Here is a 7,028-nt window from a genome sequence, read left to right on the forward strand (position 1 = left end):
ATCCTGTGGAAAGAGGCAATAAATATTGCGGTTTACAGAAAGATTGAGGAACAAAAGGAGAACTTCACCCACAGAATCAACAAAGCAAGGTACATAGGGGTTCAGAGAAACTGAAGTGGCAATCTTGAATTCTGCAGGGCTCAGTGCCAGGTCTTCTGCATGCATGCTATGGATGTTTAGGTTGGCGTGTTTGTAGGACTACTAACAGGAGTCCTGGTGTCTGGCTCTTTTGCTTGCTTTTGGGACAATTTTCCCCAGCCTTGATATGAGGTTTTTTTTGTCTAGACTTATTGCACCTTGTAATGATATGTTTGGTTGATATCACTGGGAGGCCTACTATTTCCTGAAGGAAAAGAGAGTAGAGTAAATTTGGAGGAATGAGGATTTGGTGGGTTGATAGAAAGAGTGGAGAAAGGGGAAGCTGAAGTTAGGATGTATTGTATGAGAGAAGAAGAAATACCACGAGAAAAGAAAAAATGAAAATGTATTTAGTCTAAGTTCAATTGTCCTCATAATCTGTAACAGCCTCAAACAGCTCAAATGTCCAAAGTCTCTTCTGGAACTGAAGACAATCTCTTGACTGTTACATCTAGTAAAAATCAAGAATCAAATAAAGCATATCCAACATACAATGGCACAGGATATACTCCCTGTGATCAAGGCCCAACACAAGCAGACATCCCCTGCTCATGTACATGTTTCACCAGCCAGAAAATAAGGTAACCAGGCCACCACCCCATAAAACTTCCACAACCCCCACTTCTCCGAAGACACAGTCCATCAACCTTCCAGTTGTCACTCCCAAAGCATATCCTTAACCACAAATTGGATTGTTATATTCTGCTCAAATGTAGACATATAATCCAGGAAAACTGGTAGACCCCTTTGATAAAGAACCCCTGCAGGACCAGAGGCCATTCCAGCCACCAGAAATCCAAATAAGCTGCTCACTTTTGGACCTAAGCAGTCTTTCAATAACCCCCCCAACACTATCCTCAAACCTACATCTCTCTTCATTGCTGTATTGTTGCCTCCAACTTGTGTTGAATCCTTTCTCTAACAAAGGACACACAATAGGCCAGATATCTATGTAGGCCACCCACCCAAAGACCTCTCCTACTTTCTCAGTGCCACCTTATCCATATCCCCAAACTTCCTCCTCTCTTCCCTGTTATCATCCCCAAACGTGGGCAGATAGTCTCTGCTAAAACAAAGGCAACACTGCAAGATTTCAGTGCCCCAACTGGGGATGAGAACCCATGTTGAATCATAGACTACAAAGATAAGAATAACAAAGAACAAATAGAAACTAAGGAATAAAACACCCACCCAAGGCTAGGTGGTGGTGGCACATGCCTTTAAACCAAGCACTTGGGAGGCAGAGCCAGGTGGATCTCTGTGAGTTCCAGGCCAGTCTGGGCTACCAAGTGAGTTCCAGGAAAGGCATAAAGCTACACAGAGAAACCCTGTCTCAAAAATTAAAAAAATCCACCCCACCAAAAAGACAAACTGAGAAATCAGCACCTAGACCCTCAATCGCCTCAAATCCAGATAATTTGACACCAGCATAAGAACATAATCAACAATAGCTGTAGCAATATGTTACTACCAGATTCATGCTATCCTACTATTGCAAGACCTGTGTATTCCATCACAGTTGAAGGACAATTAAGACAAACATTATAAAGAAGACAGGAGTTCTTAAAGAGGAAGTACATGTATCCCTTTAAAGAAAGCAGAGAAAGGATAAATGTACTATTGAAAAAAATTAACCAATCCCTTTAAAAAAGCCAAAGCCGAAAGAACAGTTGATGATAATGAATGATCTCTTCAACACCTAATAATGGAAATAGTAGCAATTAAAAAATACAAACTGAAAAAACTCTAGAAATGAAAACCTAGGTATTCAAACAGGAAGTACAGAGCCAAGCATCACCAAGAAAACACAAGACATGGAATAGAGAATTTCAGACTTTAAAGATAAGATAAAGATATGGCTATACTGATGAAAGAAAATGTTAAGATGAAAGCTTTCCTAAAACATAAGATCCAGTAAACCTGGAACACTATTAAATGATCAAGCATAGGAATAATAGGAATAGAAGGAGGAAAATCTCAGCTCAAATCCCAAAAAGGATTTAAAAAAAAAAATTTCCTAAATAAAAAGAAAGAAGAGATCATAGCACAGAAAATCTACTAAGCAGAGCTCACAGGGGCTCACAGTGACTGAAATACCATTTCCTACCTGTAATGGTCCGCATTTGTTCCTCTGAATATGTGTTACCATTGTATAGCTTGGTGTTTTTGTGCAACTCCTAACAAAGAAAGTGGAGTTGTATATCTGACTTCTTTGCTTGCTCTTGAAATACTTTAACTCCTACTAATTTGATTCATCCAGGCTTGATATGAGGGTTCCTCCATAGTCTTATTGCCAGTTGTTATGCAGTGTTTGGTTGATAACCCAGCAATAGCTGCTCTATTCTATAGAGTAGTGGAGGAGGAGTGGATCTGGTGAAGAAGGGAGCAATGGAGAGGACTCAGATGAGTGGAGGGAGGAAAACCTGCAGATGGGATGTATTGTATGACAGAAGAATAAATAAAAATTTAAAAAAGAAATAAGCCAAAACTGTACAATGGAAAAAAGAAAGCATCTTTCAAATAATGGCGCTGGCACAACTGGATGTCAATGTGTAGAGAAGGCTGCAAATAGATCCATATCTATCACAGTGCACAAAACTTAATTCCAAGTGGATCAAAGACAGGGGTACCCATGGCTGATATGTAAAATTAAACACAAATAACCGTATAAAAAATAAAATTTGAAATATACAAATTCTTATTTGATAAAGGCCTAATATAAAAAATATACATTGAAACCAAGAAATCAGCAGAGAAAAACAATGACATGATGAGGTTTGCAGGCAAATGGATGGATCTAGAAAAAAATCATCCTGAATGAGGTAACCCAGACTCATAAGGACAAACATGGTATGTACTCACTCATAGGAGGATACTAGATGTAAAACAAAGATGACTAGACTGGTATACAACTCCAGGGAGGCTACCTAGAAAACGGGACCCTAGGAAAGACACAGGGATCACCCAATGACAGAGAAATGGAAGAGATCTACATGAACAACCTGGACGACAGTGGGAGTAATGAAGGGCAAGATTTGAGGGAAAGAAAGCTTAGGGGAGCAGGAGATCCAAGCTGTATCAAGAACAGAAAGGGAGAAGGAGGAACAACAGACCATTATAAATGAAGACCACATGAGAACAGGATTAGGCAGAATGCTGGAGAGGTCCCCTGAAGTCCACAATGATACATCCTCTGTAGACTGCTGGCAATGGTCAAGAGAAAGCCTGATCTGACCTAGTCTGGTGATCATATGGCCAAACACCCTAACAGTCATGCTGGAACTCTCATCCAATAACTGATGGATGTGGATGCAAAGATCCTCAGCGAGGCCCCAGGTGGAGCTCCAGGTGTCCAACTGTTGAGAAGGAGGAGGGACTGCAAGAACGTGAACTGTTGAATGCAAGATTGCAAAAAGCACAGGGACAAATAGCCAAACAAATGGAAGCACATGAATTATGAACCAAAGGGTGTGGAGCCCCCAGCTGGATCAGTCCCTCTGGATAAGTGAGACAATTGAATAGCTTGATGTGTTTGGGAGTATCCCAGGCTGTTGGACCGGGACCTGTCCTTGGTGCATGAGCTGGCTGTTTGGAACCTTGGGCTTACACAGAGACACATGCTCAGCCTGGAAGGAGGGGATTGGATCTGCCTGTACTGAATCTACCAGGTTTGTATGAGTCCCCAGGGGTTCCTTGGTCCTGGAGGACATGGGAATGGAGAGGAGGGGGTGGGTGTAAAGTGGGGGTGAGGACAAAAGGGGGAGGACAGGGGAACCCATGGCTGATGTGTAAAATTAAAACAAATAATAATATTAATATTAATAATAATAAACAATAAAAATAATAAAAAGATGAAAAAATGCAAAAAAATACTCAAAACAAGAAACCAAATAAACTAAAAATTATGCCCTGATAAAGGTCTAATACAAAAAATGCATTGAACACTAGAGTACAAATCAACAAAACAAAAATTCTCATCTGATAAAAGTTTAATAACCAAAATGTACATGTTAAACACAAGAAATCATAATAAAAACAAAATTCTCATGTGATAAACATCAAATATCATAAACATAATTATGGAACACAAAACATTAAATAAAAAATTCTCTGCAGATAAATATTTAATATCCAAAATATGGACATTTGTCACAAGAAAACTGATAAATAAAACCAAAATTTTCATCCGATTAATGTCTCATTTCTAAAATATACATATTGAACACAAATAATTAGATAAAACAAAAGTTCTTAATTTTTAATTTCTAATTCCCAAAATAAACACATTAATCCCCAGAAATCAGATAAATGAAACAAAAATTCTCATCTGATAAAGGTATAATATCTAAGTTATATATAGTAAACAGAAGAAATCAAAAAAACATAACAAAAATTCTCATGTAATAAATTTCTCCTATTCAGAATGTACTTACTGAACACAAGAAATCAGATAAATAAAACAGAAATTATTATCAGATAAAGGGCTCATATCTCAAATATACACATTGAACCCAAGATATCATATAAATAAACAAATTCTCATCTGATAAAAGTCATATCCAAAATATCCATATTGAACACAAGAAATTTGATAAGTAGAGCAACACAATTATCTCATAGAGGTCTAATATCCAATATATATAGAACATAATTAGATAAATAAAACAAGTTTTTCACCAGATAAATGTCTAATATCCAGAATATATATATAGAAAACAAAAATCAGATAAATTGAACCAAAATTCTCATCTAATAAATGTCTAATATCAAAAATACTCACATTGAATACCAACAAACAAAAAAACCACAAAACAAAATTCTCATGTGATGAAGGTTGAATATCAAAAATATATTAATGAACACAAGAAATCAGATAAACAACACAAAATTCTCACACGATGAAGTTCTAATATCCAAAATGTACATATAGAACACAAGAAATCAGGAAATGAAAAGAAAATTTTCACGTGATAATGGTCAAATATGAAAAACATACTTATTGAACAATAGAAATTAAATAAAATTAAAATTCTCATTTGATAAAGGCCTAATAACCTAAATATATAGATTGAACACAAGAAATTAAACAAAACAAAAATTTTTACCTGAAAAAGATCTGTATAAAAAATGTACATATTGCACACTAGAATTAAAAAAATTACAATTCTCATCTGATAAACGTCTAATATCCAAATATCCAAACTAAACACAAGTAATCAGAAAAACAAAAAATTCTCATGTGATAAAGATGAAATGTCTAATATATTCATATTGAAAACTTAATTTCTCACCTGAAAAATTTCTAATATCCAGAATATACATATTGAACACAAGAAATCAGAAAAAGAAAACTAAATCCTCCTGTGATACAGGTCAATATCAAAAATATACTTTTTGAACATAAAAAATTAAATAAGTGCTGGAGAGATGGCTCAGTGGTTAAGAGCACCAACTGCTCTTCCAGAGGTCCTGAGTTCAATTCCCAGCAACCACATGGTGGCTCACAACCACTTGTAATGATATCTAGTGCTCTCTTCTGGCCTGCAGGGACACACGCAGGCAGAATACTTGTATACATAATAAATAAGCAATTCTTGAAAAAAATTAAATAAGTAAACATTCTCATCTGATAAAATTTGAATATCCAAAATATACCTATTGAATACAAGAAATCAGATAAATAAAACAAAAACTCTCACCTGGTAAAGGTCTAATATAATATACAAAGTATACACATTGAACACAAGAAATTTGAAAAATAAGACAAAATTTTCATCTAATGAAGGTATAATACCCAAAATATTCATTTTGAACATAATTAGAAAATAAAAGAAAAATTCTCATCTGATAAATTCTATGATCCAATATATACACATTGAACACAAGAAACCAGAAAAACAAACTAAAAATTTCTCATCTCATAAATGTATAATAACCAAAATATACATTTTAACATAATTAAATTAACAAAATAAACATTTTCATGTAATAAATGTCTAATATCAAAAATATACTTATTAAACACAAGAAATTAAATATAACAAAAATTCTCATCAGATACAGGTCTAATACCTAAAATACACATATTGACCACAGAAATAAGGTAAAACCAAATTTTTACCAGTTACAGTCTAGTATTGAAAATATACATATTGAACATAAGAAATCATATAAGTAAACAAAAATTGTCATCTGATAATGGTTGAATATCCCAAATATATTCATTGAACATAAGAAATCATGTAAATAAAAAAATTTCATCTGGTAAAGGTCTAATGTCCAGTACATAGATATTGAAATGGGTAAGGTAAATAATATAAAAATTTTGATCTCATCTGATAAAGCTCTAATAAAAAATATACATTCTGTGCACAAGTAACTTAATAAAACAAAAATTTTTACCTGATAAAGGTCTAATATAAAAATATGCATATTGAACAAAGAAATTAAATAAATAAAAGTTCTCATATGATAAAGGATTAATATCCAAAAGGTACATATTGAACAGAAGTAATTACGTAAATAAAACAAAAATTGTCATCTGGTAGATGTAATTTTATGTAATTATGTTCAATATGTATATTTTGGATATTATACTTTTATCAGATGAGAATTTTTTTATTTATATGGTTTCTTTGGTACAATGAGTATAGTTGGGATTTTAGTCCTGTATCATATTAGAATTTTTGTATTATTCATCCGATTTCTAATTTTCAGTGTGTATATTTAGGATGTAGTTTTTTAATCAGAGTTCTGTTTTTTTCTAATTTTTTGTGTTCAATAAGAATATTTTTGATATTATACCTTTATCAGATGAGAAATTTTATCTTATTTATATAGTTTCTTATGTTCAATGTGTATATTTTGAATATTAGACCTATAAAGGATGA

The sequence above is a fragment of the Onychomys torridus genome, unplaced genomic scaffold (genome assembly GCF_903995425.1).
Source record: "Onychomys torridus unplaced genomic scaffold, mOncTor1.1, whole genome shotgun sequence".
Lineage (NCBI taxonomy): Eukaryota > Metazoa > Chordata > Mammalia > Rodentia > Cricetidae > Onychomys > Onychomys torridus.